The sequence below is a fragment of the Lethenteron reissneri genome, chromosome 34 (genome assembly GCF_015708825.2).
Source record: "Lethenteron reissneri isolate LAM-NWPU_2019-01 chromosome 34, ASM1570882v1, whole genome shotgun sequence".
Taxonomy (NCBI): Eukaryota; Metazoa; Chordata; class Hyperoartia; order Petromyzontiformes; family Petromyzontidae; genus Lethenteron; species Lethenteron reissneri.
Window position 1 is genome coordinate 15,516,440 of NC_083812.1, and position 13,038 is coordinate 15,529,477.

Genomic DNA, 13,038 nt, shown 5'->3' on the forward strand with positions numbered 1-13,038 from the left:
GGGAATAAATATGGTAATTTCTTTAGAGAACCACACAAATTCGGCAAGTTATAAATGTCACATATTATTAATGAATTATTTCTAAAACATCTCTGGGCAAATGATAAATCGATCATTTGTATGTAGGTCCTAACGAAAACACTTTATGTTTGTAATTATGTCTGTAGAAATACTATATTAATAATTAATCAATATCTTTTTTACCTCTGCTTTTAATCAAAATGCAATTAAACGGAACATGGATGTTAGCATTGATTTCTATACCCCTTCCCCCTGTATCCTAAAAACATGATTAATGTAGCATCAATGTATCGATTTATGTAAACATTTATTTAGTTACTTGTGTATCTATACCAATTCACATTAAATGCATAAAATGTATAATTACCATTATCATATCTGTCATATACACTAACTTACGTTAGGTTATCAGGCAGAGTAAATGGAGGCCATGAAATACACATCACGCCGTACAAATGTGCAAATATATTCCACACTTGAAGAGAATGTGAGCGCGGATTCTTAATTGTATAATATTTTACACGCGACTGTGGAGACAATGAAAGCTTTAAGTTTGGACTTAAGATGAAAGCTTAAAGGAGGGAAATAAAGCGAGAGTCAGTAATGTAAGTGGCCTTGGATAGACATTCAGACAGCAGGGATGGATGAAGATAACAACCGGCCACAATTTCAAGTAGGGCTTGACCGGAGGTGTCAAGAGACGTGGCTGGAACAGAGGGCTTAAGGTTCCCAGGGCCAGCGTGGAGATGTGAAGTAGAATATGTCAAGAAGTTGATGTAAACCAAATTATGAAGAGAATGGGCAGCAATGTGGGGAATCCTCCCGATGCTGCTGCTGCTGCTGGCTAATCTACTCCCAGACGACCTTTGCTCTGCGAGGTCGCTCATTGTCCTTTACTGCTCCCATGGTACGGGACCCCCCCCCCCCCCCGCCCAGCTCAAGCCCAGGTTTAATCATTCCCTTTTTCTCTTCTACCTATGACCGACTGCCTCTCTATAAACAATTAAATACATATTCCCACTTATGCCTGCACAGCATCTCTAGATGCAGGCACATTTTTGTCGATTTTTGAATCCACATCGTATTGTAATGGGATGCTGATTCTCTTGGTTTTCGGCAGCTTGCATAGCAGAGAAACATGCTTCGAAGCGCTCTCATGCAGCCGAGTGTTCTGTGGCACATAGGCCAGATGGTACGAACAGACCTTGGAGACTTGGTATGAGCTCTGCAACAGTTGCAGTGCTCTGGCATGACACAGAGTATGGTGGGCGTGTGGTGGCATCAGTGCCATTTTACAGAGGTGGCGTCTTGATATCCAGCAATATACATTTATAACTGCTGCAAGAGGGAGGGATCTTACATTGTGCCAAACTGCATGGAGAAATACAGAATCGGGAGCGATTTCTGGAACGCCACTGTGAATCCGAGGCTTGTGCGATACTTTAATAAATAGTTAATAATGCAAAGGTCGCACACACAAATGCTGCAATGGTGTTTGCCACTTCAGTAAGCTTGAGCCGCGAAGACCACGTCCTGCATGTCAAATTAGCCGGCGCTCATCGCGAGAGGGTCGACGGGGACGCAACCGCAGCGCAGAATGTTAATGTTATTTACGTATGAACATTTATTAATTGCGCGCGTAAATAATGGCGTTAACACATTTCAACGTGCGCATTTTGCCTCTGCGCACGCGGGCACGCGCATGCACCAACATATGTTGCAAATGTGTCGCGATATTCAAATTAATATATACATATACTATAAACAGCACTTTTCAACGAAGGTCAATGCAACTCAAAATATTTGTGCTTGTCTCTGTTTTCGCGGTGTCACGTGTTCCTGCGTAACGACCGACCCACACGTGTTAACATCGTGCCAATTGCGCGCCTCTGCTTAACAACGAAGGGTTGCTCGCTCTTGCAGTGGCTGTAAGCAACTATATCACAGTTAGAAGGGTCGTTAGTTTGGGTTCAATTAAACATTCATCTTTATGCGGTAGAATTGACGAGGAGGTGGGAGGGGGGGCTGGCGAGTGTTTCACGATCTCTGGAGCGACGCGCTCTCATTTGTTTTCTCCCATTTGCCATGCTCTTATTTTGCCTACAGGCGAAGCTGCCAAAATAAACACCCTCCCACACACGGGCAGCCTCTCCTGCACGGCACATCTGCCCAGCAATGCTGTAAATGCTGCTTGAAGGCAGGTAAGTCGTATACATACGGAAGGTATGGTGAAGCAGAGATGTATCCACAATATATTGGTTTGGTAAAAATATATTGTCATGGATGAATTGGTGCATGGGTAGATAAATGGATACATTGACAACGAAAAGTATGTGGAGCATCCTAGTGCAGCTCGTAATGTGATGTATATACAAAGCTGTGCTTCCGTCCTTGAGACTGTTCAGAGAGATGCACGTTTGAATTGTGACGGTGTAAATGGTCGGGCTGAGATGACTGTGAGCTCAATGTTTTTAATTTTTTTGTGAAAGCAATGGATCTCCTCATCGACTAATAAAACTGAATGTGCCACAAAATGTTGGAGCTACATATTTGATTATGCATGCTTTCTAACGATGTTATGATATACAATGGAGATGAATTAGGCTGTATTGTTAATATTCTTTTTTACCAGGTAAGGCCCGCTGAGCTTTATATTGCTCTATTTCAGAAGCGACCTGGCTATCACAAATTATAGTTCAACAAAGTGGCTTATCATCGTGTGGAAATGTATAGCAGCCAAATCCTCTAAACGTACATTTTTCCTGAATCCACACGACCACGGGCAGAACATGCAAACTCAAAATATACAGCAGGCGTTCAGGTTCGGGATCGAACCCACGACCTCCTGTGTACCAGGTGAGGTAGTTAACATCTCGCCACCGTGGAACCCTCCCATTGGCCTCTGGAAAGGCTCTCCAGTGCTCCCCCGAGTGGAGGCCCTTCCACAGTGACATCAGCAAGACACTGCAAGGGCTGCACCTTTACGATTATGATCTTCACCATTGAAAGTAAAATGACTGTTAAATTGGCACTGCTAAAATACAAACTCGACTCAAGGAATACTGTCACGAATGCAAGCGGTGTAAGTGTTTGCGTAACAACAATTAGGCCTCTCCAAACGGCCCCATCGAATAGATTCGGCATTTGGGTAAACAAGATTCATGGTATTAAAAGCAGCCGGTAAAGTGCAGCGTGGCATCAGACCGATGAATCGGATGAGGTTGCTACACCTGAAAGTGTAAAGGTCAGCCTGGAGTGTCTTGGCTGAGTAAATTGCCCTTTTTCTCCACATGTGTCCCCCAGCGAGGCAAAATGAAGCAATTTCACCCCTTGCTGTTTCTCTTATTGCACTCGTATAGGTAATAGGCTGTGGAAAGGGGAAGCTATAACTTATATCGACTGGCGAGGTTTATATCCCACATTGAACGCGTCTCCCAAGTGATGGAGGTAATCGTGGATTAACGTCTCTTTCGTCAACTGTGCAGGCTCTGCCCTGCTTCCGGCCGTTGGTGCAGTGTGAGGTTGTTGCTCACTGCCGCGATGTCACGGGCAAAGCAAAACGAGATACAAAATGAACGGAAGCCTCATCGTGCCGGGACACAAACGTCCTCGTGGGATGAGTCAGCAATGAGCAATTAATGTTGTATGCGCACAGGCGTGACGCTGGAATACATTGCGCATTTGTCTATATACGCACATGTAAATTGTCAGAAGAACAAAAATAATTCGCACAAATAAAGGAAATAGGCACATATTGCTTCCAAATCGTTGTTGAAATGGTTTGCATTTTCAAATTGCCACATAATGGTAAAACAAGAACTTTGAAATGACATATTACCGAAGAAAGGAATCGCCAGGGGGCATGGAAATGTGATCAGCTAGATGAAATGTGGCGAAATAACTGTTTTGTTAGCACATGTTTGTGCTAAACAAACATCTAAGCATTAGTCCAAATCCAAGACTACTTTCCATAACAAGTGCAGAAAGGCCGCTCTCCTATCAGTGTGTGGTAATTGCTGTGACAGGCTCCCAATAAAACGTCATTCATCCCCCATTCCTCAATTTATGCGTGATTAATTTCCGAATGAGAATTTTATGCTAAAAGTGTGTGTGTCTGAGTTCTCATTTCCGTGAAATTATGGGTCGCATTTTTACGTCGTGTCCCACTTACGCAGACATCGGAAACGTTGTGCAAACTTCGACGACAACAAACTCTGCTTCATTTTGTGTCGCTGAGCACCTAGAGTCTCATACGTTGTCAATGGAACTGACGACGTATGAACACGTCCAATATTCAGCAGGTTAGCGTTGCGTTAGGAGCATTCTTTTAGAACAAATTGCCTCGTGAATCATCGGAGTGGAATTAATTTCTGATTATCAACAAGAGGCTAATCAGTGTAATTTGTGTTAGCTGCAAATCTGCTGTTTCCTAGTGACAGCGTATGACACAGAATCTCATTACTATACATAACAACCAATAATTGTGTTTATTAAGCCTGAATATCAGTCACTGTTGGCTCGAAAAAGCAGATGTCCCATTAAATATCCTGCATCCTTAAATTAGTTATAACTCTCGTATCTATTACACCTGTAATACGTGCTGTTTACTTCTGGCCACTTGGCATGTTTGTCCTTATTGGCCTGTGCTCAGAAACCGCGATGTAGGACAACGACAACACAAACAAAAATCACATGTGAAATATCACACGTTGAGTTTCATTTTTCCTTTCACAGCCGTTTAGAGTTATTCATTTGTGCCCCACATAATAGTGAATATAAAGGTCCCAAACATGTATCCTGTAACAGACTGTTGCGGAAAGTGCTGTTAGCGAGCACCTATGAAGGCCGGAACAGCACACGAGGGGGTGGGTGGCCAGCACCACGCCGCGCCGTCTTTGTCTCCCCAGTGCTGATATTTATACCCCCGTCTCAGGTGCTCATTTAAGTCTGGGTTGACCTAGGGGAGGCCTAGGAGTGGTTGAGATATTCGACACTGTTATTAATCGTGAGCGGGAATCGAACTCGGGTGATTGGGTTTGTCACGGAGTGTATTAACTGCTGCACCACATACATCTTTGTGATCCTTGTGAATGCGTGTGCTATTATGCCCACATCCCTCAGATTATAAGAAAGCCATCAGCAGGTTAGGGGTACAGTCCTTGAAAAAATCGACCAATGGGAGGAGCCCAAGGCCATACCCGCTTGACGTGAGTGGAAACCACTAACAAAACGTAAACCTGCTTCATCATGGGACCTCCTTTGCCAGTACCAAAATATGATGATAGGGTTTTCCCCTTTTTTCTGGCAACAAAAATAGGTGTTAAGATGTTAAAACACCAAACTGAAACGTTTTACAAGGAATCATGTCTGCATTAACCACAATACTTGTGTCAATCTTAATTTTGGAGCTTTCGTGACTGCAGGAATTATTCTTTGGTTCTTTCGGTAAAGTCACGTATAAAGATAAAATAATAAATTAAATAATAGCATACTACGACGTTTCGATTGCAACACAAGCAATCACCATCAGGTATAAAAGAAATAGCAACAAAAATCTAACCAGAAAACTATAGACAGACATATAAGCAGACAGATATCACAAAGATACACAGAGAGAGAACACGTATCGGCACAAAGAGAGAGATCGTCTCTGTGATACTTGTGGTCAGAATGCTAACAAAAAACATGCTCTGATAACACTGGTCAACACACTTTTTCTGGCATAAGGTATTCCAACGGTTTTAAGGTAATTTTGGGGCGCTGATTCCAAATCTGGCATCAGTTTTTGTCTATCCCATCAGGTTTTTGAGATATCAAATATTGCATTTTCAATAAAAACAGCAAATTTATGCTCATATACGAATAGCTAAACATACATCCATACAAGAATAAGATAAGATACAATCTACAATAATAATGAAACAAACATTTAATGAGTCATAGCACAAAGTTGTGAGAGTGACTGCATATCAATGTGAGTGAATGCATATTACCATGTAAGAATTTAATTGTGAAGATAAGAAAAATATGTACAATCTCCGATGTACAGCTTGTGGAATGTCTCTCATCAAGGACCAGCAGTAATCTGCCATCAAGTTTGAGTCCCATCGGCCTTGGTAACGTTCTTCCATGACTTTAATGTCTTGATGAAAGCGTTCACCTTGCTCTTCGCTCACGTGACCCATGTTCTCTGGAAACTGGGCCAAGTGACTATGTAAGTAGTGAACCTTGATGCTCATTCTACATCCAAGTGCTTGGAAACTCAAGAACAGCTCCTCCACAATCTCTCGATAGTTGTCCGCTTTCCTGTTCCCAAGGAAATTCCGCACAACATCAGAGAATGCATTCCAAGCTCTAGCCTCTGCCGCAGTCATTGTTGTAACAAAGTGTGGATCCCTGATGAGTGTTCTTATTTGAGGGCCATCAAAAATATTTCTGCCTTTTTCTTCTCGGCACTGAGACTTGAAAAGGTTGAACATATATAGCTGAAGCAGTCTCCAGTGTGATCAAGAGCTTTGACGAATTGCTTCATTAACCCAAGTTTTATGTGCAGTGGGGGAAATACAATTGTATTCCTATCAACCAGAGGCTCATTCTTGATGTTCTTGTCACTAGGCGTCAAACTGATTCTTGGTGGCCAGTTCTTTTTAACCCAGTGTTCTAATGTAGCCCTACTGTCCCAGTAGCACAGGAAACAAGGGTATTTGGTGTGACCTCCTTGCTGACCCAGCAGAAAATTAACCATTTTCAAATCAACATAAATTAGCCATCCATGAACATGGTATTCCAATCTATCCAGAACAATCTTGATGTTGGCATACTCTTCATTCATTTTTACAGAGTGTCCTATTGGGATTGAACCATATATATTTTTGTTGTGAAGTAACACACATTTCAAACTCCTTTTAATACTGTCAATAAAAGTCTCCATTCACTTGAATCATATGCGGGCAGTCCCATATTGAGAAGAAGCCCTTCAACATCATTACAATAAACAAGTTGACCATCTGAATGGAAGTACTTTCGCAGTGCTGCTTCTCTGTTACGATAAAAGGAGACACTAGTGCCAGGTCTGAGTGGTTCTTTCTCTTGCAGCCTGGAAGCCAACAATTCAGCAGACTGCTTTGGCAAATACAAATCTCTTACAAGATCATTCAATTCAGGCTGACTACACAGAGAAATTTGATCACAATCTGCATCCGATGGCATAGATTCGATCTGAGCATTATCATCATCATCATCTGTAGAAGCAGGTAAACTGAGTGATTCTACATCAATCTCTGGTAGCTCAGTAAATACAGGCACAGGTATTTCCTCACAGTGCTCAACTGGTCGTCTGGCAGATGGGATATCTGGGTATTATAAGTGTTGTTTGTTTTTCTTATTGAAACCTTTTACATTGACAAGGCGGAAGTAGCAGTTATCCAAATGGTTTGTAGGTTTTCTACAAACCATTGGCACACCAAAATTCAGCTTAGCATTCTTTCCTTTAGACCATGATCGCAACGTTTCAATAAAGGTTTTACACACTTTGTGAGGAGCCCAATTGTTGTCTTGGTCTCCAAGTCGTACTTTAAAGTAGACAAGATAAACCTTCTTGACAAAGGTATTGATGTTGCGCCTTTGATCCTACAAAGTGAAGCTGCCACAGATGTAGCAGAAGATATCTGGGTCATTACTGCATTTCCTTCTTTCGGATGTTGTAGCCATTGTTAGATCACGCCCTGCAGAAGAAAAATATTAAATAAATGTGGATATCTACATAAAATGATATTATAAACACACTATCCTAAAAATACAGCACTATATTTTAACACTAAAGCAGTCACTGACTCGCAACAACTTGCAATCATAAGTGACAGAGTTAATTTTGGGTAAAATCAATGAAAATGGGGTATGCCGATAGCATAAAAATGAGACGTGATAAAGCAAATCTGAGATCAGATTTGGAATCAGCACCCTGAAATTAGTCTAAAACAACTGCAAAAGTCCAGGCCAGAACTTTGTTTTTTTGACCAGTGTAATATATGCGGGTGCTTCAAAAGGATGGATCCGATTTGAAATCACTATATCTCTGCAACCACGAACCGCTCATGAATGAAACTCTTACCACTTGAAAGGACGGGGCATAGCGTTTCAAATGGTTACCGATAGATGCCTCTCCCAGCGCAGAAACAGCCGCTAGCCTCAGTCATTCGGAAGACAGTGACCCAACAACAAAAGGCGTTTTGCGTTCTGCAGTTCAGCAAGACTGAATCCGTAATTGCGGTGCAGTGTGCGTTTCAACGGCGTTTTGGCATTGATCTGCCAATGTCAAAGTGCATTCGTCGTTGGTACTGACAATTTGAAGAAACAGGCTGTTTATGTAAGGGGAAGAGCACAGGGCGACCACGCACCTCAGAGGAAAACGTGAGAAGAATTCAAAAGAGTCTTCTGCGTAGCCCACGCAAGTCCACTCGTCGTGCCAGCCGAGAACTTGCGATCCCACATACGACTGTCTGGCGTGTGTTAAGGCGACGTTTAATCATGAGCCCATACTGGTTGCAAATGGCACAGGCTCTTCGTGCAAGTGACAAAGGAAAGCGTTTGGAACGAATTCAACTATCGTCTCGATGTTGCCGTACAGCAGGTGGAGGGCACATAGATCATTTATAAAATGGTTAGTATAACGTGATGACTCATTAAACCGTTTGTAACTTTTTGTGTAATTATAACATGTTGCCATCGTGAAATATACTGCTTTGAAATTGGGTCCATCTTTTTAAAACACCCTGTATAATAAAGGCCTTTTGGTGTCCTCTGGCCTAACACCGTTTGAGATGAGGATCAAAAAAAAGCTGTCTCTGGTGTGGACCAATCAGTTTAAAAGACAATGCATATATTATCAGAGTATGTTTTTTGTTTGCATTCTGACCACAAGCATTGTGGTTAATGCAGACATGATTCCTTGTAAAAGGTTTCAGTTTGGTGTTTTAACATCTTAACACCTGTTTTGTTGCCAGAAAAAAGGGGAAAGCCCTATTATCGTAAACCTGCTCGTCATAAGAATTTATTTAACACGAACATAATTTGTTAATTTATCGCTGCCTACATCTTAAGGGTAATTTAACGTGCACGTGCCACCGCTGTTACACCTTTAGCGCTGTAGGTAAAATAGCACACAGCCTAGAGAAACTGCAGACCTTGTTTAAAAGCAGAGAATAAATAGATAAAGTCCATGCTAACTGAAAATGTTCTAAAATACATTTTAAAAAATCTATGTCAATTGACAAGGATAAATTGAAAATACATTTCAGAGTCCTGTGTGTGTTTTACAGCATGTGTCATGTATAGTTAAAAAAAATCTCAAATTACCTATTACTTTGGTTCGCTGCATGTTGTATGAATAAAATTATCTTCTCTACCCATCCGTATGAATTCAATGTTTTTTCCCCCCATCAATTCTCAATAAAGGATTTGTTTTAAGCCTCACGTCTCAGGTGGAAACTATGATCCTATTAGACTGAGATATGCAGTCCATCTCCGGTAAAAAACACGGAATGAGAATTGAGTGAATTTTAATTGTGCGCGACAGTGATGTTTACAATATGGAGAGTGCACTCGCCGTTAAGACAACCCCTGCTTAACCAAATTCACACTGCACCCAGGGGACTCAATCAGGCGTCTGTATACACACAAAAGAGTCAGGAGGAAGAGAAAAAACACCCATCCCACAATGATATACAAATGTATTTTGTAACCTCTGGCCGCCACATTGTCTAGGGCAGTGCTTCTCAGCCCGTGTCGTTCCACGGCACACCGTTTTCGAATCGCGAGTATGGGGAAGTGAAGCGTGTTTGTTTTATTCGGGGAGGGAAAACAAGAGTATTTTACAAAGTATAAGAACATCACGATTTTTTTGTGGCGATATGAAATTTACGGGCAGCGTGTAAAGTAAAAACAAACAGTTTTGCCAAAAAAAAATTGGATGAGTAATGTACTGATGCGATACATAGAGACGGATTAATGTTTTATTTTAAATCAAAGGTGTTTTTAAACATTCACGTGAAATCATTGGTTGCGTTTCGGTCGTCCTGATTGTAAGGCGTGTAATTATTAACAAACTGTTGAGCTTGGTTTTTCATGCCGTTCATCCGCTGTCAATGATAAGGGGGGGGGGGGGGGTAGCCAGTAACATGTCGATGAAAGAGGTGCTCTTTGAGAGCTGATGACGTGTTTATTGTTAAAAGTCGCTTCTGCTCTACCGATTGTAAACCAGGAGCAGCCGACGCAACTCCGAGTATGAACTTTCCATCTGATGTCAGTTTCCCGCCAATGCCGGCCTTTAAAAGGGGTAGGATAAGGCAAACATCCCTATTGGATATAAAATAAACCAATGATGAAAACATGTTTTAATGAAGGCTGAACGTTCGGCCAGTCAAATGAGTGGCATTTCTGGTTCGTGAGTGATATGATTGCGTGGGAAAGGTTGGAGCTCACCAGAATCAATCACAATCAGAGGGAGCGGACACGAGCACGGTGCTCATGCAGTTGAACAATTTAACATCACTTATGTCTGCCGGCGGAATGTTTGCATGTTATGCATTAGAATATCTACGTTAAGGATTCAAAAACCCGCAGTGTGTTTTATATATATACAAGTCGTGCTTCTAGTCGTTGCCATTAGGGTACTCAACATTCAATCTGGCAACTGTTAAACGTGACCTGCCCACCCACTTGCTCACCCGTTTATTATTTTCATGAAATGTAACATCAAAGTCTAAAATGGCCCTTTCGGCTCACCGCGTGTGATAATATTGCTCTCAACCAGGATACGTAAGTCTGTGCGTACAAATGTAAAGTTGGGCATCTCTCGATAAATACCTAAATATGTTTCACCTGGAAATGTGGGGAGAAGAAATAAAAATCTACTAGACCAGATGGAACAACCGTGGACATCATTATAGATACAGAGGCCAGCTATTGTATAACAATGAGCAGACCTTGTTTTACCAAAAGGTTTACACATAAATAAATAAACAACGTCATTATTTTTTTTTCCTGCAATTGGTCTTCTGGATGAGGCTGCTGGTGGAATGGCAGCCGACGAAGGAATGGCCATCCTGGAGAGATGGAGCAATGAGATCAGTTGTTGTTCAGGAGTGAGACGAATTGTAGCATCGCAAGACCGTGAGAATTTGCAACAACGTGGGGAGCTCTTCATCCAGCAGTGAATAGACCATGGCTGATGATGATGATGTAGAAACATGGAGGAACGTTGGCGGCGTGGTTTGCATGCCGCTCTATCAATCTGCCGAGGTGAATTTGATTCCAGGCCACGGCTGACATCAGTTGTTGGCGACGGCCGAACCAGTCCAAGGGTCTCCATTTAGGAACTTTCACTGTGAAGTTTAATCAAACTCGCACACCAAACACGCACGGGGGAGACTTCATCCAGCAGTCGGTTGACAAAGGGATGACAATGATTACTTATTGCGTAAAAACACCATTCGCACTATGCTCGCTGTGGATTTTATGATCTAAAAAAACTCTTCACATGTGTTAAGTACAGCGCTTAGTCTGACACATTAAAGAAGATTATGTCTGTATAGTCATTATGAATGTATGTATGTAGAGCTTCTTACATAGTCAACCGTGCTAATTGGAGGTGCGGGGGAAGGACAACATAGCGGATACCTGGCATGGCACTAGCCGATTCTGATATATTAACCGAATGCACAAAGAAAAAATATGCATGGATTTGTGAAGTCTTAGCAGTGGCATTAACGTGTTTACCGACTCAAATTGGACCACATATGTAAATAGAAGTCCAGGTTGTTGGTTATTCATAACTGTACTCGTGGGCGGAGTTTGGGGAGGGGCGGGGGAGGCAATGCCCCCAAAAACTGGACACCTTTATTAAATTATTTTCAGTATCTTTCGATTTAAAGCTTTCGTGACTGCAGGGATTCATCTTCTTAGTTCTTTCGGTAAAGTCACGTAGAAGGGAAGTAATAAAATAATAAAAATAAAACATAATAAAATAAAATAATTCTCACGACGTTTTGGCTACAACGCAAGCAGCCGTCTTCAGGTGAAGAATGAGACAATGCCAAGCTAGGAACTTATATATAAGCTGCGTTGGAGGTGGAGGAAAGAGCGCCTTAACAAAAGAATGTGCATATGAAGAGGAATTTAGCATATTCATGGAAAATGCGTAGGAGGTGGGCGGGGGGGTTTCAAAGTCATATTATGCCCATGCATTATGCAGGATCAACAGCACCAAGGGGGGGTGCAGGGATTAGCAGTAACAAAGGAAAGGAATGTTAATGATATGTAGCTGCAGTTACTCAACCACCACGTAGAAAACTAAAGTATAAACTACATAAAAAAACTAAAGTATAAATAGCATAGCACCATCAGTATACTTACTATACTCTACACTAAGCTGAGTTACTAACAGCAAGTAATACATTACAATTCTACGTCGTAAAAATTATATAATATGCTTCCATCTAAACTTTATTCTATTGCATCACACGAGCATATACCGTACTATATACTGCCAACATTAAATTATATACTGTATTGCTGTAAACCAACCTATATCTTATACATTTAATATAACACTATGTATTATTCTACCCACCCTAATGTGTGTCGAAATGGTTTATTACGTCCTTCCAATGATTGCTAAGCCAGAATCCATCTTCTCGGTTAAAATTGTCTCTGTGTTTGTATATGTGGATCGCCTCATGAACGAATCTCTCATGATAGCCAGATGGCTTGCAGAGAACCTCTGTCTTGGAGAAGTCAATATCATGTGAGCCCACTGAGTTGTAACAGTGATCTGCCACGGCTGAGGTGTTTGTCCTACCGTGTTTCAGGTCAGCTTTATGTTCACGGATGCGGTCCGAGACATGTCGTTTGGTTTCCCCAATGTAACTGCTACCACAGAGGCAACTTAGTTTGTAGACGCCAGGGTACTGTATGTCTGGAACCACATCTTTTACAGACGGTACCAGATCACGGATTTTA